The sequence below is a fragment of the Chiloscyllium punctatum genome, chromosome 4 (assembly GCF_047496795.1).
Source record: "Chiloscyllium punctatum isolate Juve2018m chromosome 4, sChiPun1.3, whole genome shotgun sequence".
Classification (NCBI taxonomy): Eukaryota; Metazoa; Chordata; class Chondrichthyes; order Orectolobiformes; family Hemiscylliidae; genus Chiloscyllium; species Chiloscyllium punctatum.
In genome coordinates, this window is record NC_092742.1 from 58271498 (window position 1) to 58294579 (window position 23082).

Sequence of the window (23082 nt, forward strand, 5' to 3'; positions counted from 1 at the left end):
GTTTCCTTCCCAAAAGGATATTTGTGAGCCAGATGGCTTTATTGATGATCAACAGAAAATTGTTAGGGTTGTAATTGGCTGAGTTAAATTTGTTCTGCTTTTTGTGCACAGGACATATCCAGGCAACTGACTGTAGCAGTTCAAAAAAAGCAGCTCCCTACCACTTTCTGATGGATAGTTACAAAGGTCAATAAATACTGGCCCAGCCACATCCCATGAAAAATATTAAAGATTAAAATATTTCCTTGTGCTTACACTCTCTTATGGTCTCACCATTCTTAACTCTACAACATCATCCAACCTGACACCTAATCAATGCACTTCAGTTTTGACTTCTGACGCCTGTATAATTCCACAACTTGGGCTTTAACAATTTCTCTCTCATACTTTGAAATTCCCTTCCCATACCCTTCTACATCTCCATCTCCATCTCCTCTCAACTCCACCCTTAATCCACCCTTTGCTTAACTCTCCTAAATATTTGCTTTGGCATGTCATTTGATTTCTTTTCTGACTGTAATATGAGTTTGAACTATTCTTTCACACAGTAGAGGTGCTACATAAATGCAAATTGTTCTACACTCTTCTATTCAAGCAATTCCTCAACTTTTATTGCAACATTTTCATGTCCAGATGTTGTTAACAACTGAGTCTGCCTCAGATATCAGCACTCTGTTTTTCAAAAAAACTTTGACAATTGATTTTCACAACATTAGAATGCCTCAAATTATTTTGTAGCCAATGAAGTACTTTTAAAATATTGTAATTTTTGCAGAAAATGCATCAGCCTATTTGTGCACTGCAAGATTCCAGAAACTCCCTGCTGAAATCGAATCATCAGGAAATTGTCATAGCAAACTTGTTGAGACATCACTGGATTATGATGGCAAATTGCAAGCAATGAATAACAGCAGTTGCTGGGAGGTGATCTGTATTTGTGCGGTATCTTCCTGAGACTGAGGAAGGCTTGTTAATCTGTTTTTAGGTGTTGGTTGAGGGATAGGCATTGGTCTGCAAACAAGGAGAAGTGCCGTGGGATCTTCTAAGTCCAACTGAGAGGGCTGATGGATTTCATCTGAAAGAATATACAACATTGCTTCATTACTGGAGAGTCGGTCTAGACTTCAAACTGAAATTCTACGAGCGAGACGTGAATGCACAGTCTGCTTTGGTACGTACATCCATATTTTTGTCATCTCTAGATTTTGTTAATCTAACTATTGCTCATTCTCCACTCAACAAACTTCAAAAGACAAGATTCCTACATATGTATACACTTCAGGTTTGTGATTAAAAGTCATTTCAAAGCTGGGACTAATTCTTAACATCTATATTCCTGTTTTGAGTCACTATTTGGAACACAGTATAACACTTTTGAACTATATCTGCAAATAATAATGCTACTAGGCACACAAATTGTGTGAAAGAGAGATTTAAAAATCACTGCCAAAAAAGGGTCTGGAAAAAGCTTAAAGATAAGCTTTTCTATTTTATGTTACCGTTCAATTTTCACTTTTTTCTTCTCCTGCTGTATGGGAGCTGTTTGTCATGGTGTATTTATCATTTATATCTTAGCAACCCATAAGTTACAGCTGTAGAACAATGAAAGGAATTTCACACATCTGAGAACAATTTTGTGAAAGATTAAAGGGTACTTTTCTGATTTTGTGCTCCTGGATTGGAACCTTATCCACGTGGACTGCATGTAAGAAATTTGACGAATTGTGGTGTACAATTTTCCAGCCAGTAATTTCAAAGAACGTAATGACATGCACAATATATCCTCAACCTTACAATGTGTGTTCCCAATGGGCGAAGATACCTGTTGGAACTGCAAAGCCAGAAATATATCCTTGTAATATTGACATAAAATTGGATTGTGATGGGAAATTGCAAATAAAAATAGTAGGAGATAATTGCTAGAAAAGAAACCAATGTCTTCCAGAATAAGCTCAAGTAAAATTGTGCCCTTACAGTAATCTCCAATGTTTTAAAGCAACAGTGTGTTGTGGCACTATTCTTCTTCAGGCATGGTGCCTCAAAAGGCAAAGGCAGATGTGAAAGAGGGTATATACGTCTGCTTCCGAACATATGGCCGTCTCTCCAACCCACAATCATCACTGGCAAGTACCAAAACCCACAGCTTATCGTAGATGTTTTGTTTGCTGATGATTGTGCCCTTCTGGCATATATGTAGGAGACAATGCAGCTCAAATGTCCTCCAAATATCACTGGTTTTATGATCAGCTTAAAGGAAACAAAAGTGAGGGACCAACAATGACCCTGAGGAAATTACATCCCACCACAGCTCAGCATTGACATGAGTAACCTCAATGGAGAGAATAGTTCATCTACCTAGATGGCATTATTTCAAGTGATGCTACTGTCAACTAGGACATAGTCTATCAACCGGTCAAAGCCTATAGCTCCTTCACCACCTTTCAAAGCAAATCTGAGAAGAATTTATTACCATAACTTTTCCATTTATTTTAACAGGAAGCATTTTATGCTGATAATAAAGTCTGCTCTGATGGTAATCTAGCTGAGGCCTTCTGAGCTGGTGGCATTTGACTCACATCAAGATTCTGTGCATTTGTCCTCTGGATTTGCCTGGAAAGAAGCTCTCTTGTAGCATTCCCCTCCAGTCTCCCCACCATTACAAACCTGACTTAAGGAATGTGACAGTTGTAAATACTTTTTAAAAAAAGGGATAACTCATGTTCATTTAAAAGCATAAAACACGCTCAGACCATTAAAGGTATTTTCTTTGTATCCATAGCAGAAAACTCCCTGACACTCATTCTCCTGAATTACCTGCTTCCTGATTCTGTGGCGATCTCAGAGGTACAGCATGATATTTGAGTGTCTAAAGGAAACTCTGATATCATCTTTGTTGTCTGTGTAATCCAAGAAAAATACCAAGAACCATACCAGCAACTCTTCATTACAATCAGTGACATGATCAAAATATTTAACTCAATTAGTTGCAATTTACTATGGATTGTGCCCAAAGGTTTGAATGTCTAAAACATTTCACCACAATCTTGCAATTGTTTTCATAATGATAAAGTTGAAACTGTCTAAAGTTGGAGATCTGAAACAGTACCCGTCAAATTTCAGACAGGGGTCAAACAAGGCATTATGATAGCCCCACAAAATTGACAATCCATCTGGAAGTGGCTACTCACCACATCAAAGACCAACTGCCTTCTGGTGTCGATATTAATATTGCCTCGATGGAAAATGCTAGCCTCAGTCATCATGAATATGGCATGACTTATAGCATTCCAATGTTTGAAGTGTTGTTACCCACACTGCATCAGATATGCAAATCCTTCTCATGTTCTTCAGTTCTGCATATAGAAACTCAGCCTGTCCTTGAATGCCACTGAAACATAACTTATGCTGTATATTAATGTACACCTAGACAACTACATATTTCACCCTCCATATACGTTAAAGGAGAGACTCTGGCACATGTTGAGCACTTCTCACACCTGGCAGCTACTCTCTCAAATGGCCACCATTAGTGAGACGATCCATCACTGGATCAACCACACCAGCAATGCCTTCTGTAAACTGCAACAACAAGTGTTTGACAATATAAACTGCTGCAAGTCAACAAAGGTCCTGGAATACAGTAGAGTTGTTGTCACACATGCCAGTAGTTCAGTTAAACCTGAACTGTGTGTTGGTGTCAAATAACAGGACAAGAGAAATTCTGTCACTGATGCCCTTGCTGCATCTTTTGGATTCAAGGACCATTGAACAAATGCTAGTGTGCTTTTTGGAACCAGACCACAAGCTTTCAGGATAAAAAAACCCTACAAAATGAACTTCAATGAGCTGAAAAACATCTCCCCTACCGGATCCTCTTTATGAACTTTTTACTGCCTGTTATTCCAGAAGATGCAAAAGAAAATACTTCAAAGACATCATGATTCTGTTCTTGAAGCATAACATCACTGACATTAATGTCTGAGAGGAACTTGCTACTAATTATACAGAATGGCGACATGGATGCAAGGGTGAAAGAAAGGATTTAGTCAAGACATAACATTGTTCTTATCATTCTCATGTTGTTAATATTGATTCCTAATTTCATAAGGATACAGATCAGGAGGTGGCTGATTGCAGCAGAAATAAAATGATAATCACCTTCTCTCAGCTAAAGTATAGCAAAAGGGTGGAGAGATTTCGATGTTTTAGGTGGTGGTTTTTGACCCTGATTCAAGCATTTTCAAATGCTTGTAATGGTTTTATGAGCTCTTAAATTGTTTGGTAACTCCTGGCACTTCTATTCTGGCTGGAGGAGAAGGGAGCAGCATTTGCACGAGAGGTAACTGCAGGAAATGCAAATGAAAAGAGGCACACCTACAGAGACACAAGATAATGTACCAGCTGTTTGTTGAGGAACGTTAGGAACTTTCTAGGGAGCCTATAATTGAGTTGATCATCACATTAGAACTGACATCTACAGCCAGTCACACTGTTGCTTTTTGTAATCAAACCTGTATATCTTTGCCTTCCATGTCAGTCAGGATATAATGAAAGTTACAAGGGAACAGCAGGTAGGCTGAAGTTCACACTAGCACTGATCAGGTGAACAGGCTCTCTTTGCTAGACGAAACATATTCTATGTAGACTTTTGGAAATAGCGAATTGGGGCTTTCTGGTTTATGCATATTGCAGGCCTTCCACAAATAATTTATTTCAGTTCCATCACTATTTTAGACAAGCCCACTGCTCTCAGAAATTGTATGGGCCTTGGCGGGACCATACCTAGAATTTTGGTCTCCTTCTTAAGCAGAGGTATACCAGCATCAGAAGTAGTACCACAAAGGTTATATTGAAACTGAACTGAGAGGGTAGTTAAACAAGAACAGAAGGAGTAAATTAAAAGAATTAAAGGGTGATCCCATTGAACCTGTCAAGATTACAAACGGATTTGACAGGTTAGATATTGTGGGTGGAATCTTGTACTGTTTCTGGTGGTGAGCTTGGAGATGGGAAAAGTGTTTACTTTGGCAGGATGGTGGTACACCTGAACCTCTCTGCCTTCCCGCCTCCACTAGAATTAGATTTGAGTGGGAAACAGATTGTTGGCTTTCCTGGTCTACTGTCAATTGAATCCATTAAATGACCAACTAATTACTATTTTAAGGGTCTCATCTGAAAGCTGCTGATATTAAGCCGACTGTAGATAGGCCTAGTAATGTACAGTGCGCACCACAGCTAATGCATACAGCAAGCTTCTCACCTCAGAGGAATTCAATGCCTGATCAAGAGTCAACCATTAGCCCTTGCTACTATCTTCGCTGCACACCACTCTTTTATTTGAGAACACTCTGTCCCTCCACATGATGTTTCCGTGGATTCAGTTGCTCCATAAACTGGCACTCTGTGGTGTTCTTCCTGCAGCAGTTGAAGCCTCACCAACTGCTGAGCACAAGAAGTGCCGAGCTGCTATCGTTTGGCAGATCTCAGTAGGTGATATTTCTGTCCCTGGAACTTTGATTCTGTGGAAGAGCCACCATTGACTGATTATCTTGTGGTTTAGTGGTCTTTCCAAAAAGAAGCATCACAGGTCTTTCACGGCTGTCCATCCAGCAGACGAGACTCCCAATATCTCGGCAAGAGTCCACCCATAAATTGCACTAGTTGCTTCTCCAGGGTATGGGGCCAATCATTTCAGACTGAGATGAAGAGACATTTAATCGCTCAAAACATATGAATATTTGGAATTCCTTACTCACACGGATCATAGATGCTCAATTGTTTAATATTTTTAATATTAGGATAGACAGAGTTTCAGTCTCTTGGTGAATCAAGGGATATGGGGAGTGAGCAGGAAAGTGGAGTTAAAGCTCAAGGTCAGCAATAACCGTACTGAATGTGACAGCAGATTGGGTCTTGTGGTTTACTCCTGCTACTATACCTTATGTCCTATAACCACCTATCCCTTTGATAAGGACTACATAATCAGGCCCAGTGATCCCAGTCTGCACTCAACCAGCATCTAACTATCTTCAATTTGGCCAGCAGCTCTTGGAGGTGGTCATACAGTCATAGAGATGTACAGCATGGAAACAGACCCTTCGGTCCAACCTGTCCATGCCGACCAGATATCCCAACCCAATCTAGTCCCACCTGCCAGCACCCGACCCATATTCCTCCAAACCCTTCCTATTCATATACCCATCCAAATGCCTTTTAAATGTTGCAATTATACCAGCCTCCACCACTTCCTCTGGCAGCTCATTCCATACACGTACCACCCTCTGCGTGAAAAAGTTGCCCCTTAGGTCTCTTTTATATCTTTCCCCTCTCACCCTAAACCTATGCCCTCTAGTTCTGGACTCCCTGATCCCAGGGAAAAGACTTTGTCTATTTATCTTATCCATGCCCATCATGATTTTATAAACCTCTATAAGATCACCCCTCAGCCTCCGACACTCCAGGGAAAACAACCCCAGCCTGTTTAGCCTTTCCCTATAGCTCAAATCCTCCAACCCTGGCAACATCCTTGTAAGTCTTTTCTGAACCCTTTCAAGTTTCATAACATCTTTCTGAAAGGAAGGAGACCAGAATTGCATGGTCCTCTGTGTTTTAAAGGGATAGGAGTGATGATCATAATTAATTCACTGCTTGAGGCAGCAGTTGGTCCCACAAATGGCTCAGGCAAATTTCTCCTGTTTACAGGCCCGACTTTGGGCCCTCTGACTAAATTCAGCCCCTGATGTGTAATCACAAGTTGAGCACCACTCAGGCTTGTGCTTTCTTTTCAAGTGACTGCAATCATCTGTTATTTTGCACCAGTCCTCCAACCTTCTCACTCTTTCATGATTATTGATTTGTAGGAGAAAACAATGAAGATGTATCATGTGATTGAAGCCTCCACTCATGTAGTTTTCTAGCCTGCTCAATGTGGAGAAGATGGTGTAGTCCAGAGATTGCTAGAATCAATACAATCCCCTGATTAATCCAAATACTGGGACAACTGGTACTGTTCAAGGACTCAACAAATACTTGAAACAGTTTAGCATTCTGTATTAGCTCACAGGAAGAAGCAGCAATCATGCGTAAGAGAGAACAGCAGGTGTTGAACGTATGAGTCGAAGCATAAGGAGCTTAATAAAGATAACAAGACATTCGTGACTTATGTGATAACAGCCGAAAATGTTTGTAGCTAAACGCATGAAGCATTGGTAGCAAAATCACTTAATTGGTAGTACCAATAAAAATAAATGGAAAAGCCAATTTACATTAATGCTGGTAATTCGATGTAATGTAAAATGCTAGAAATATTTGGCAGGCCTGGCAAATCTGGGAAATGATGTACAAAATTGACATTTTAAGTTGATGAGCTTTCATTTGAACTGCATGGAAGGCATCCATTGAGATGACCATGTATCCCATAGATTATTGCAGAGTTAGTACTCTGCACCGAATGTTGTTTTATGGCATAGACTCCAGAACTTTAAGACAGTTACGTAGCATTATGACATTTAATGTTCTGATATAAAGGTACCCATCTCACCACTAGTCACTCTCTTAGTGTAATGGAGTCAGTCAGCCACGTATATGTAATATATAACGATATCAGGAAGCACTGAACACAGTCTCTGTCTGTAAATCTGTAATATTGTAACCATGTAAAAAACTAGTGTTGTAATAAACTTCAAGGCATTTGTTTCTGCAAGAACCCGACTCTCTGTGGTATATGTCATGTGGACTAATATATAGAAAACCACATACCACATCACTGGAAGCAGACACAAGTTGAAAATGGAAATCTCCACACCCACTGACATTGAGGCTCCCTGATAACCAGTTCAATGCTTTGAGGAATTGCTGGTACACCAAAATATTTATTCTTTCAAAGCTTAAACTCCTAGTGTTTGCATAGTTATCCCCTTCAAACGAGTGGTGACATATGACCCAGCCTGTGCTGATGCTTTGAGTTCACGATCTCTTACCATGCAACTGTTAGTTTCTGTGCTTGTTGGAAGAGTAAAGACCAATAAGCCTTCAAATGTAATTCTCTCTTTCAGTGTCAGTGTGGGGTCTGAGTTAATTGAAGGAGGTGGGAAAGTGCTGAGGAGCAATTGTCAACACATAACAGCAAGAGGGAGATGCAGCAAATGAGTGGAAACATTTTACAGTACCAGGTTTCCATGCTGTGTGCGTATGAGCGATAAAGCACATGAGTTAATAAGAACAGGAAAGGAAAATGTTGAGAGGTCCTGCTGTGCATGACCTCCAGCCTCATCATCTTCATTCTGTATGCTTTCTCTCTCTGTCAGTCAAGTTGATGGCTGAGTCCTCCATTGTTGTCAGAGTTTATAATGTAATCATCACTTCTTCAGTTCTTGGAGAATGACTTCTCCTGGTGGAAAAATGGAAGGGACCTAACGTATGCCCTATTGAAGGATTATGCAAATATTTGAAACACTTTAGCATCATGCACTGGTGCACACGAAGAAGCAGCATTTGTATGTAAGAGAGGTGAATAGCAGGCGGTGAACATATGAATGCAAGCAGAAGGAGATTAATAAAGATAACAGGATATTAGTGATTAAGGTGATGTCGGGGAAAAGAATTGAAGCTAAACTCATGAAGCATTTGCATCAAATTCAATGAATTGATAGTACCAATAGAAACAACTGGAAAAGCAAGCTAATGTAGACACTGAAAATTTTAAAAAAATATATAAAATTCAGCAAATCTCACAACTGCTGTGAAGAGATATACAAAATTATTAAAATTGGGAAAAGGTTAACATTGTAATTGGTTTAAAGAAAATGAATTGGGAGGGCAGAAAAAGAGAACAAAGGGAGTAGCTGTGATGGGGTAGGTGGCAGGAGGAACAATATGTGAAAAGAAAAGATCAGAGTTAAAGGGAATGGAATGGTTCATATGAAGAGTAAGTATGACTGACAGAATCACAAACAGCTGGCGACCAAAAGCAAAAAATAAAATAAAGTGTAAAACAAGAGTGAAAACCTGAACCAACAGAGGTTATAATTTAAAATTGTTGAACTTAGTGTTGAATATGGAATGATAAAGTTCCTAAGTGAAAGATTAAGTGTTACTTCTCCAGCTTAATTCAATGGAATACTGCAGCACATTGAGGACAGAGAGCGCAGAATGGGTGAAAGGTAGAGAATTAATGGGACAAGTGACTGGAAATGCAATGTCACACTTGCAGGTCGGATGAAGTACTATGCAATAAGGTCACTTGACCAGTGTTTGATCTGCAGAGGAGATTGCGTTGGGTATAGTTAGTACAAATACATTTCTATTTCACTGAGCATGAGTTTTTGGGGTCTTGGATGGTGAGAAAATAGGAATAACGTGGGCAGAATTTGCTTCTTCTGCACTTGCATAGAAAGGTGCTATGGGAAGGGGAGGGGTTGTTGGTATTGCTGGCAGCAGTGAAAATCACCTGGATGATCTGTTGAATACAGAGGTTGGTGAGGTGACTTTGGAACACTTCAATCCTGAAGAAGAGTCGCTGGACTCAAAACATTAACTCTGTTTCTTTCTTCAGATATGCTGCCAGGCCTACTGAGTTTCTCCAGCATTTTTTGTTTTTATTTCAGATTTCCAGTATTGTATTCAGAACTATTTCACTTTTATTTGAGTAGGTAATGTGAAGTTGGGAGAAGGGGGGAAATTATGAACAAAGTTGATGAGATTTTCCAGTTCGGGAAAAGAGCAGGCAATGGCATTGATATAGTCACCAAAGAATGTATAAACTGAAAATAGAACACTTGCTGGTGGCATTATCATGTCCAGAGTGATCGGCAACAATATCTCAGCATCTGAATTCCTCCAGGCTGCCTCAAAGCCTAACCAAGGCTGAGAAGGTTGAGGAAGACAATGTTGATCCGAAGCAGATCTTGGCCATCTCAGCTTCTATAGCTTCTCCTACCCCTCTTTCACAGTCAATATTTATGGTATGGGTCTCAGTGAGCACAGCTGTCCTTGCAGGGATGTAGGGAGTAGATTCTCAGGTGGGTCCCCTGTTGGCTGTCCATTACGTTCCTCAAGTTACACAGCCTGAGAGCTGAACAACCTATCTCCACCTCTTCCATGGCAACATGAGTAAATGTGCAGGACTGTGAGAGCTCACAAGGTTCCTCATCACCATGAACTCTAACTGGGTCACCGTGCATTCAATAGACTTTCATTCCAATTGCAACTTAGTGTAGGCATTGTAAATACATGCTTTGTGTGCTCCAATGTTTGGTAATGACTCTTCATTTAGGAGGGAAGGTTGATGTTAAACCTTCAAAAGCAAAATCAGATTCTTATCAGCTCCAATTTAGATTGTGCACGGCCGTCCATTTCTCAGTGATAGTAAGAATGTGCAGGAGGCTCTCCTCATAAAGGCTCAGGCTTTGTCCCTCACCATGTGCTGTAAACTCCTCATTTGTATTAGGAGTTCCCTGGAGAAGATGGGATCCTGCATGAAACCAACCAATGACATCTGGGCATCACTCTCCATTATGATTGTTCACTGGTGACTCTAATGGCTGCTCCTCTCCCTGCTCCATTCCCTCTGCTCATTCTCTGATGACAATGAGGTTTTTCTTGGCATCTGACTTCTCAAGTTTCACCTTGCCTTCTACACACTATATCATGTAGCATGCAGCAGATAATCACTGCCACAGGCACCATGGCAGGTGAATATATCAGAACACATTTGGAATGGTAATGATACCAGAAACTGTTTACTGATTGAGATGCCAAATCATTAAAGCATAGCTCTTGACAAGAACCAGTTAGGCACCTACCTGGAATGACTGAGACAGCCATGCCTCCCACAGAATCAAGGCTTTGTGATAACTGCCTAGGACTCAACAGCATTCACAGAGGAATATCTTCAATAATCAGCAAGTGTTGGAGAAACCCAGCTCGTCTGACAGCATCTATGGGAGAGGAACATAGCTGACATTCAAGTCGGAAGTCTTTTAGGTTGAATCACTTCTTGCAGGCCTAAAGATAACACATATCAGTCTCAAAACATTAACTCTGTTTTTTCCATCACAGATGCTGCCGAGTTTCCCCAAAATTTGCTGATTATTGAAGATATTCCTCTGTCTGCGTTTTCTGCTTTTATTTTAAATTCCCAGAATCCTCAGCAAATTGCTTTTATTATAGGAATCTCTTCATGTGGTCACACAGGCCCTTTACATTGATAGGGAGGAAACCTCTCAATTTAAAAATTCTCAGTTCTCTCGGTGGATGTCCTTGTGGTCACATACGTGCAATTGATTATTCCTTGTACGTGGGGATGCTGGCAAAGCCTTGCCCTCTGCAACTGCGAGTCTGCATGTGTTAGTCTGTCACCCACTGAAGCAGACAATCTGTAACCATATTTATTCAGCAGTGAGCATTTTATCTATGCTCATTCACAGGATATGGGCAAGAATTTGCAATATATGTTAGTGTCTCGGAGGAAGGAGGTGAATGTACTATTGCCAAGTTTGCAGATGGCACAAAGATACGAGGGAAGGCAAATGATGAGGATGATACAAATAGTCTACAAAGGGTTAAGTGAATGGACAGAAACTTGGCAATTGGAACATAATGTGGGAAATTGATGTTACACTTTGTCAGGAATCATAGGGGAGGGAAATATTATAGAAATTGAGGAAGACTGCAGAATGCTGGAACACAGAAGGCTTTGCATAAATCAGAAAAAGATAGGATCCAATTCAGTAAATAATAGGAAATGCTGGCCTTAATTTCAAAGGGAATGGAGAATAAAAAGAGTGAGGCCTTGCTAAAACTATCCAGGCATAAGCCAGGCAACAGCTGGAATACTGTGAACTGTTCTGGTCCCCTCACTGAAGGAAATATATACTGGAATTAGAGGAAGAAGACTGGAGGTTGGCAAACGTGGTGCCACTGTTTAAGAAGGGCAGTAAAGACAAGCCAGGGAACTATAGACAAGTGAGCCTGACCTCAGTGGTGGGCAAGTTGTTGGAGGGAATCTTGAGGGACAGGATGTACATGTATTTGGAAAGGCAAGGACTGATTCGGGATAGTCAACATGGCTTTGTGTGTGGGAAATCATGTCTCACAAACTTGATTGAGTTTTTTGAAGAAGAAACAAAGAAGATTGATGAGGGCAGAGCAGTAGATGTGATCTATATGGACTTCAGTAAGGTGTTCGACAAGGTTCCCCATGGGAGACTGATTAGCAAGGTTAGATCTCATGGAATACAGGGAGAACTAGCCATTTGGATACAGAACTAGCTCAAAGGTAGAAGACAGTGGGTGGTGGTGGAGGGTTGTTTTTCAGACTGGAGGTCTGTGACCAGTGGAGTGCCACAAGGATTGGTGCTGGATCCTCTACTTTTTGTCATTTACATAAATGATTTGGATGTGAGCATAAGAGGTACAGTTAGTAAGTTTGCAGATGACACCAAAATTGGAGGTGTAATGGACAGCGAAGAGGGTTACCTCCGATTACAACAGGATCTTGACCAAATGGGCCAATGGGCTGAGAAATGGCAGATTAAGTTTAATTCAGATAAATGCGAGGTGCTGCATTTTGGGAAAGCAAATCTTAGCAGGTAAGGTCCTAGGGAGTGTTGCTGAACAAAGAGACCTTGGAGTGCAGGTTTATAGCTCCTTGAAAGTGGAGTTGCAGGTAGATAGGATAGTGAAGAAGGCATTTGGTAAGCTTTCCTTTATTGGTCAGAGTATTGAGTACAGGAGTTGGGAGGTCATGTTGCATCTGTACAGGACTTCGGTTAGGCCACTGTTGGAATATTGCATGCAATTCTGGTCTCCTTCCTATCAGAAAGATGTTGTGAAACTTGAAAGGGTTCAGAAACGATTTACAATGATGTTCCCAGAGTTTGAGGATTTGAGCTATAGGGAGAGGCTGAACAGGCTGTGGCTGTTTTCCCTGGAGTGTTGGAGGCTGAGGGGTGACCTCATAGAGGTTTACAAAATTATGAGGGGCATGGATAGGATTAATAGACAAAGTCTTTTCCCTGGGATCGGGGAGTCCAGAACTAGAGAGTGAGAGGGGAAATATATAAAAGAGACCTAAGGGGAACGTTTTCACGCAGAGGGTGGTACATATATGGAATGAGCTGCCAGAGGATGTGGTGGAGGCTGGTACAATTGCACCATTTACGAGGCATTTGGATGGGTATATGAATAGGAAGGGTTTGTAGGGATATGGGCTGGGTGCTGGCAGGTGGGACTAGATTGGGTTGGGATATCTGGTCGGCATGGGCAGGTTGAACCGAAGGGTCTGTTTCCATGCTGTACATCTCTATGACTCTATGACTGTAAGTCAGAGAAGGTTCACTCAGTTGATTTTGGGTATGGGAGAATTTTCTTATGAGGAGAGGTTATAAAAACTTGAGAATTATGAACAGGAAATTCAGCCACTCACACCTGTTCTGCTATTTAATACAATCATGGCTGATATCGTTTCGGCTTCATCTGCATTTTCCTGCCCACTCCCATAAACCTTTAACCCGTTACTAAGTAAAAGTCTGTCTATCTCCTCCTTAAGTTTACTCCATGCCCCAAATATTGGAGGCTGTCCTCATTGGAAGATATGAGATTCTTAGGGGCATTGGCAGACTAAATGATGAGAGGTTCTTTCCTCTTCTGGGAGACTCCAGAACTCCATCCAGATGCCTTTTAAATGTTGTAATTGTACCAGACTCCACCACTTCCTTTGGCAGCTCATTCCATACAAGCACCACCCTCTGTGTGAAAAAGCTGCCCCTTAAGTCCCTTTTATATCTTTCCCCTCTCACCCTAAACCTATGCCCTCTAGTTCTGGACTACCCCACCCCAGGAAAAAGACCTTGTCTGTTTATCCTATCCATGCCCCTCATGATTTTATAAGCCTCTATAAGATCAGCCCTCAGCCTCCGACGCTCCAGGGAAAACAGCTCCAGCCTATTCAGTCTCTCCCTATAGCTCAAATCCTCCAACCCTGGTAACATCCTTGTAAATCTTTTCTGTACCCTTTCAAGTTTCACAACATCTTTATGATCGGAAGGAGACCAGAATTGCATGCAATATTCCAAAAGTGTCCTAGCCAATGTCCTGTACAGCTGCAATATGACCTCCCAACTCCTGTATTCAATACTCTGACCAATAAAGGAAAGCATACCAAATACCTTCTTCACTATCCTATCTACCTGCGACTCTATTTTTAAGAAGCTATGAACCTGCACTCCAAGGTCTCTTTGTTCAGCAACACTCCCTAGGACCTTACCATTAAGTGTATAAGTCCTGCTCTGATTTGATTTTACAAAATGCAGCACCTCACATGTATCTAAATTAAACTCCATCTGCCATTCCTCAGCCCATTGGCCCATCTAATCAAGATCCCATTGTAATCTGGGATAACCTTCTTTGCTATCCACTAACCTTCCAATTTTGATGTCATCTGTAATCTTCCTAACTATACCTCCTATGTTCACATCCAAAGCATTTATATAAATGACAAAAACTAGTGGACCCAGCACTGATCCTTGTGGCACTCCACTGGTCACAGGCCACCAGTCTGAAAAACCACCCTCCACCTCCACCCTCTGTCTTCTACCTTTGAGCCAGTTCTGTATCCAAATGGCTAGTTCTCCCTGTATTCCATGATAGCACCACTAAGCTTTACCTACGCAACAGAGGGCTATATGGCTGGATCCTTCCTGGTAACAACTGGGATTTGATAGGGGGATATTCAGAGATGGTCTGTGCCATTGAATGTCAAGGGGCGATGTTTGGATAATTTCTTGTTGGAAACGGCAGTTGCCTGGCACTTCTGTGGCACCAATGTTACCTGCTACTTATCAGATCAAGCCTAAATGTTGTCCAGGTCTGAGAGCATATGGACACAGACTGCTTCAGCATCTGAGGAGTCATGAATCATGCTGGAAATTGTGCAATCATCCACTAAATCCTTATGTTAAAGAAGTTGAAGATGGCTGAGATGATTGACTCTCAACTACTCCATCCATCTTCTTTAGGTCAGGTATTACTCCAACCAGTGGAATGTTTTCCCCTGATTCCCATTGAGTCCCATTTTGCTCGGATTCCTTGATGGCAACTCGATCAAATACTGCCCTGCTCTAAAAACCCGCAGAAGGGTTACACCCGAAACATTGACTTCTCCACCTCCTGATGCTGCTTGGCTTACTGTGTTCTTCCAGCCTTCTATTTGAATACTTGGATTGCAGCGTCTGCAGTTTTTTCATCTCTAACTGATGTAAAATGCAGCACCTTCACTTCCTTCTTGAGTTCAGCTCCTTTGCCCATGTTTGGACCGAGTCTATGATGAGGCCAGGAGCTGAGTGGTACAGGTGGAGCTGAAAGTGAACATCACTGAGCAGGTTACTATTGTGTAAGTCCACTTAATAGCACTGTTGACAACACCTTTCAACAGTTTACTGATGATTGAGAATAGACTGAATAGTTGGCCAGGTTGGATTTGTTTGACAACAGAACTGGGCAAATTTCCACATTACCAGGTCAGTGTTGTAGCTATACTGGAACAGCTTGGCTAGGGCAGTGCCTAGTTGTGGACTGCAGGTCTTCAATAACATTGCCAAATGTTAACAGGGCTCATTGTCTTTACAGTACCCAAAAACTCAATTCACTTCTTGAGGAATGAATCAAACTGGCTGAAAGATGGTATCTGTGATGCTGGGAATATCAGGAGGTAAGTGAAAATCATCATCTACTAGGTACTCTGGCGAAAGATGCTTGCAAATTCCTCAGCCTTGTTTTTTGCACAGATATGCTGGTCTCTGCAACCAATGAAGGTGAAGATATTTGTGGAGTCTCCTCGGCCAGTGAGCTGTTTAACCATGATTTACGACTGGAAGTGGCAGGACTCAAGAGCTTATATCTGATCAAGTGATTATTGGACTTATTAACTCTATTGCATTCGGTTTCTGTTGTTTGGCATGCAGGTAGTTCTGTGTTGTAGCTTCACAAGTTGGCATGTAAGTCTGATACTGTTCATTGCAGGCCATCCTGGAGTCTTCACTGATCCCTGTCTTAGTGGTAATGGTGAGGTGGGGAATTTGCTGGACTATGAAGTTACAGATTGTGGTTGAGTGTAATTATCTTGCTGTTGTTGGTCCCCAGCACTTCATGGATGCCCAGTCTTGTATTGCCAGATTTGTTTGAGATCTCCTTTTTAATTGGTGGCTGTGCCACACAACATGATAGAGGGTAACCTCAACCTGAAGCTCAGACTTTGTCACCATTAGAACTCTGTGGTAGTCATTGTTACTGATTATGTCATGGACAGATGTATTTGCAGTCAACATATTTGTGAGGAGGAGGTCAAGTATGTTTTTTCCTGTTGTTGGCTCCTTTGCCACTTGCTGCATATCCTATATAGCAGCAATATCATTTACGATTCTGAACAGTAGTGATGATACAGCGAAATTGTTGGTGATGGACATTGAAGTTTCCTACCGAGAGTAAATTCTGTGCCCTTGTCAAGAGTGGTGTTTACATTGTAGAGGAATGATTTATATGTTGAGGAGGGGCAATAGGTATTTATATTCAGGAGATTTCCTTGCCCTTGCTAGATCTGGTGCCACAAACTTCATTGCTTCCAGAGTCAATGTTGAGGACACCCAAGACAACTCCCTCCCAAATCTATACTAATCTGTAGCCACCTCTGGTAGATCTGTCCCGTTGGTAGGACAGCACATACCCAGGGATGGTGATGGTGATGTCTGGCTCATTGTCAGGTTTGGTAATGCATATGACTGGGCCAGGCTGTTGCTTGACTATTCTGTGAGATAGCCCTCTCAATTTTGGAATAACCCCAGATGTTGATCAGAAAGTCTTTGCAGGATTGGCAGGCTTGTATGGTGCTGTTCTATTACATTGCCTTGCTCAATGCCAGCGGGTCTATCCAGTTTAATTCCTGTTTTTTAGTCTTTGTAGCAATTCGATGCAACTGAGTGGCTTGATCATTTCAGAGGACAGTTAAGAGTCAACCACTTTGCTGTGGACTATGAATCACATGCATGCCAGGTCAACTGATGGTCTCCCTCCTGTTAAGTGAAACGGATAGGTTTGTATGGCACTTGATTCATGGTCACTATTAGTCTAGTTTCCAGATTAAATAAAGTTAAAATTAATTTTAAAAATAAATTTGTTAACAAATTCCAGGCTTATTAAATGAATCCAAAATTTACCACCAGCCAGAGTGGGATATGAGCTTTCCAAAGCATTGGCCTGGTTCTCTGGATTACTAGTCCATGGACCATACCACTACACTGGCATGATTGTTGCTGATGAAATGCTGCACAGGCCTTCAGAAAATCCCTGGAATAAAGTAGCCACAAAACATTTTGGGCTATTTTAACCTCAACTGTTTCTGAAAGACCCATTGTCTAATGGTTTGAAGCATAGTTTTTCATGCACAATGGCACAGATGTCTGAAACCAAATTGGTCTGAACATTCTCAGCCTTCTCTTACATCGACAATCCTTATGACTTTATGCATCTAACATAATACACCCTGTGTTCAGGGCAATAATTTGTTCTCCTTTTTGGCTATGTTGCTGAGGACTGCGGCTCCTGCTGCCTTAGGATTCTTGCTTTTGCAAAATGCACCTGCCCACTGGCCTGGATGTGTGAGGGAGCTGCACCCATTTTATCACTGGAGGTCAGTTTTTGTGATAGCCTGGTATAATTGCCCGATGCCTACTTTGCTGCCAGCTGTGATTACAGTGTCTAAGGTGACTATTTCCTCCAATCTTCGTTCCTTCTTGATTGTAAGACCAGCACTTTCAGTGATATCCAATTGACTTAAGCAAATTATTATCAACTTGGGATTACTTCCTGCCTGCACTCCAAGAGCTTTCATAACTCCTTGTCAAGGAATCCTTGATCACTCTGAGTCCTTCGCTGCAGCAGGAATTATGAAAATAGGATCCAAAACGTTTTTCACTACAGACAATAGTTCCCCAATCTCTCTCTGTACTTGTACACTCTACCCTTTCCTCCAACATCAGCAGGGCTATACAGGGCTAGAACAGGGAACATCCCACCTTCTGTTTTGTTCTTCTGTCTGTGTCTGTTCTAATGCAGACAGAGGCATGTAAATCTGTACTGTAAAGTCTTCTTCACACATTTGGAATCCAGGGTGGCCATTTGTTTTCTATTTTATTGATATTTGTTCTTTTATTGTTTAATCCTGGTACATATTAGGTTTATTTAGCCCTTAAGATATAATTGCTTTGAAATAACCATGAGAGCAGTTTAACTAACGAACATAGAAGCCAGTTATTTTTGTTTAATGTCATCAATCTATATTCAGAGCCCATTGCTGTGTTATCCACCACCAATAAGCTTGCATTCATGATTAGCAAACATGATTAACAAGGCATAGAAACCTGGCACCTTTAAAATTTGTTTCCGGGCGCCCTTTCCTCCAAATCAGGACATCTGCTGCAACTCCCTCATAACAATTCTGTTATATTAATATCACATACAAGATTGGAGCCACCTTCTATAGTAAAGGCACCGCCGCTAGAAACTGACAAGATATATCATCAGTGTGTCAACCCTAATGGACATGGCAAACATTCTCTCAGCATTTTGTCTGAAGCTCCACTGCAGCTTTCAGATTTTTGTTGAACATGTGTCAACCAGCTGTTTCAATCATGCTGCCTGAGTCTCTTTCCCTAAACTGCTCCACTCCTTTTTCCATTTCTTCAAACTTTTGTTTTAATGAAATCCTGCTGTTAGCCTCATCAGGTTCACTGTGTCTCCAGGATTTTCAGGTTTCCCTTTATCCCATTATCCACTCACTTGCTCCAACACTGCTACCCAGCTTTTCTGGGGCTATTGAATTTGCTGCAGTATAAATATCTTCTGTCTTCCTTATTTTTAGAGCCAAATATACTTTATTGGATGCTTTTCTGATTTTAATTGATACTGGATCCAACAAAACTATTTTAAAACATTCACATCACAATAATTTATCTTAGTAGAGTGTCAGTGGAGCTAATTGTCAAATAGCATCCAATTATATTGTCCAATAACTGATTTCTCATACCAACTTGAAACAATATGTTAGAGTAAATAGCAATCTTCAGGATACTGTCCACTTACAATTTGCAATGCAAACTCTTATTCTGTTTAAAGCGAAATCCAGAGATCATTATTTCTGGATTAGACTCCTTTTGTGTAGCCAAATAGCATATTGTCCTCAGCTAAAGTAGATAATTTGCACTGGAGTTAAATTACCAAACCAAAGACCAGTAAAGCTTAAGGATCTCAAAGGGCTCTAGTTCTAATCCATCAAAGCTTTCAGATTTCTAACGCATTTTGTTCCCTGTGCTTATTCTCTGTGATGCTGATGTTGCCGCAGCCATTTGTTGTGCAAACCTTTTGAGATCTGAGGTTTCCACTTGTGGGAGCTGATAATGACTTTGGCCACCAACTGGCTTGACTGGTGACGCTCCCTCTTGAGAAGAAAGAGAATGACTCATGCCTTTCCCTGGTTAAGGAAATAAAAAAAAACTAAATGTAAACGAATGTGGAATCCAAACAACCCAGCCTGCCTTTCATCTTCCAGCACCCTAATGATCTGCTCCTAATGAAGGCATTTTTTTAGCATTTACTATGGAGAGGTTTCTGATTGTCCTTACTGTCCTGTTATATTGACTCAGAAGGGACATTTTACAAATGAAAGCCACACCTGCCCCACACAGTAATACATGGCACATTTGTGAAAAAGAACCAATCAATAATCTAATGTAAAGTCCATTAAAGTGTCACTTTTCTCAACATCATTACAACAAACCAAATCCAAAGGGTGAGACTGTGGTCAACTTAGTTTTGTGTAAAAAAAAAGCATATTGAATTCTAGCTATCTACAGAGATAAAAGCCCAGTGATTGATCTGTCTGCTGTGATCCTGCCTTAATCCATTTTCTTATTTGTCTTTGAAGAAACGGTGAATAAAAAAGTATTTATCGTGCCATTTTCAAATTTCAGACATGAAACCCCTGACTCCTATGCAATATAAATATCTTAGAATGTTCCTCACTGATTGATTAAGGATGAAGGGCTAATAGAGTAATGGGATACAGTGGAAGTGTGAAAATTATTGCACCACACATTTTAATGCTGAAGATACAGACTTAAAATTTGTTAATCATTGACTTTTCAGAACAGAGCAAAAAAATGTTATAGATAATTCGAACAACTAAATAATAGATTTACATTGACCTGATGGGAAAAGGCACTAACTTGTATAGTGGCATAATATTAGAAATTCAACAGGTTACAAGTCTTATTTGTGACGTTTGCCATTTTTAGCCTGAGTGATATAATTTGGTTGTGTGTGTTCTGACAATAATGGATTTAATAACTAATCACAGCAATTAATCTCCATCAATTAGTCCACAACAGATTTAGACACAGGTACAAGAAAAGCTTGCTGGTATTGATCAGTTTTATGAGTCCTACATTCAAAGTTTCCTGTTTCTCTCAATTGTACTACACTTACCATATTTCATATCTCACATTACTTGTATACAGACTCCCAAAGTAATTTTTCTTAAAGAAAATCTGATTTGCATTTGAATTATTCAAAACTGAATGGCTTTCAAGGACATTTCAGACAGCAATTAAATCTCAACCACATTGCTGTGGGTCTGGAGAGAACAGGTAAGGAGTTCCTTCCCTAAAGGACATTGGTGAATCAGATAGGTCTTTCAACAATAGATAGTGGTCTCAAAGACATCATCAGACTTTTAATTTCACTTTTTAATGAGTTCAAATGCCATTGTTGATTATGGAGGGAGGATTTCTGCCAATCCGTGAGGGCAGTGGAGTCGGGTACTTTGAGGAACTTGGGAATCCTTGGAAGTGGTGGAATGAAATATTGAGGTGGTGAGGACATGATCGGAACCTGTTGGAAGAGGAGAAGCTAAAAGCCATTGGGAAAGGTCAGTGGGTTGTCCCTAATAATACAGTCTTCTCAGGTGGTTTGTGTGTTTTCAGGAGTTGGTATAAAGGCACTCACCTCCCATGTTCACTTAGTCCTTTCCTCAGTACAGGTACAAATTTCTCAATTCTTATAAAACCCAACAGTGACAACAGTTACAGCTGAAAACCTGCATCATGATGAACTTTGCAACCTTATTATCATTATTCAGTTTCCAATCTGGCCTTTTGGAGTGGGTTGGCTACCTACCTGACTTCCACCCACAGTTAAATCTGGAAATATTGGATTGGAAACAGGCTTGTATTGGGAATTTACAGACTTTAATACCCAACAACCAATCCCCCTTTGCTGAGCTTCCACAGTTTGGTCCCTTTTTAGGTTAAAATTCAGCTTCTAATCAATCACAAACCTAAGCTTTCCAAGTATTGTTGATCAGTGGTAAGTTAATTATTCTATTTCAAATGATAATCTGAGAATGTAGTGGGAGATATTGGGCCACACACACTAGGAATTGAGATCCAAATTAATTTCTTGATCTTTACTTCACCCTAGAATAAGTTAATGATAAGAGCTTTACGTCTTAATATTTGAGTCTGTTATTGGTAGTATTACATATAAACATATATGAATAGCATGCTACTGTCTATTATCATGATTCAGCATGTCACTTAATTTGAGCATGTGTGGAATGGAACATTGGAAAAAGCTTGCAGCTTCACGGGAAACGTGACAGTAACCAAGGAAGAGATTTTGCTGGATTGAGATTCCTCATTGTGTACCATATTAGTTGAACCATTCAGAATGTTGATGAACATCAGGATAAACAATGCATCTTATTAAATACTAAAAAAAGGATTGTGAAAGAAACAAGATGGATTGAGAAAGTGTGAGTTATATTAAACAAATCCATGTAAAATCAAGGTCAGAAAGAAAAAGAAACATAGGATTAAGAAAGAAGAAAACACACCAAAAGAAAAAGCAATTTTTAAAAAGAAATGTAAGTTTTACATTCAAAGCGTCTCTTAAAACAACCAGAAGGAATGAGATTCAATGTTTCAAAGTTTGGTTTCTGGGCCAGAGCGATTGATTGGTAATCATCAATTACTATCATGATAAAAATTCATTTAGGCTAGTAATTTCTGGACTAAACTTTTCATAAAGTGTTTAATTAATTCATTTGACAATTAATTTGCAAACACAGTAACCTCGTTAAGGGCACTGGGGGGGGGGGGGGGGGGGGGTGCTAAGGACAAGATGTATTCTTGTGACACTGACAGTAAAGTGATACAAGTTATCCTACAACTATGGTGATGCATAAGTTGTCGGTCGAGTTGCATGTTAATAATGCTTTTTTATTCATACACCTTTTTATAGAAAATTTTCTCCTTGATTCTTTCATCTCAACATGATTAACAGGATCAAACACGAAGCAGCACAGGTACCTGCGGACTGATCCCATTTTAGTAAATTCTCTGGAAGAAATAGGAATTATAAGCTGATTGACCTTTTTCTTCCTCTTTCTTATATCATGGATATTACACATCTTTTCAATCTTCTGAGGGAACGTTTTGTTCTAATATAGTCTAACAAAACACAAATGCTTCACAGAGGAGTCCAAATGGGAGGTTGGACTTTTAAAGAGAGTTTTTCGGCCAAATGATCATCTGGTTAAGCTTTGCAACTTTCTTCTCTTATATTATTTGAAATTAAAGGCATTCAAATTACAGTTTATGCACTGCTTTTAGCAAGCCGGTGCTGAATAATAGCTGTTTAATACTGTTAATGATGCTTTTAATGTGTGCAATAGCCATTTAGTTGGTTGTGATTCACGCCTTCAAATAGTGCTTCATGCTGTTGAATAAATATTTATAACCTTGTAATTATTTCAGATTTTTGCTGCACTTTTCAATCAGAGAGCTGTAATTCCATCTGGGAAAATAATTGGTCTACGTGATGTTGTGCAGATGTTGCTGTTATTTCTTTCCAGAGGTCAAGATTGTACCTTTTGCTTTAATAATCAACTCAATTTTCCCCACAACTCTCCCAAAAATGTGGACGTTATTATACGATGTATTTTTGACATTGCAATAACTTTGGTGACATTGA

At 40.3% G+C, this 23082-nt stretch overlaps 1 long non-coding RNA gene across 1 annotated transcript in view; it reads left to right on the forward strand.

Annotated features, from left to right (window-relative positions):
- Positions 1 to 1008: 1008 nt before the first annotated feature.
- The window catches only part of LOC140475934 (uncharacterized), a 29699-nt gene continuing 7625 nt past the window's right edge, over positions 1009 to 23082 (forward strand). The window contains exons 1-2 of the long non-coding RNA XR_011960364.1: positions 1009 to 1171; positions 15628 to 15709. This is a non-coding gene — a long non-coding RNA (uncharacterized lncRNA). The remainder of the gene's footprint in view (positions 1172 to 15627; positions 15710 to 23082) is intronic.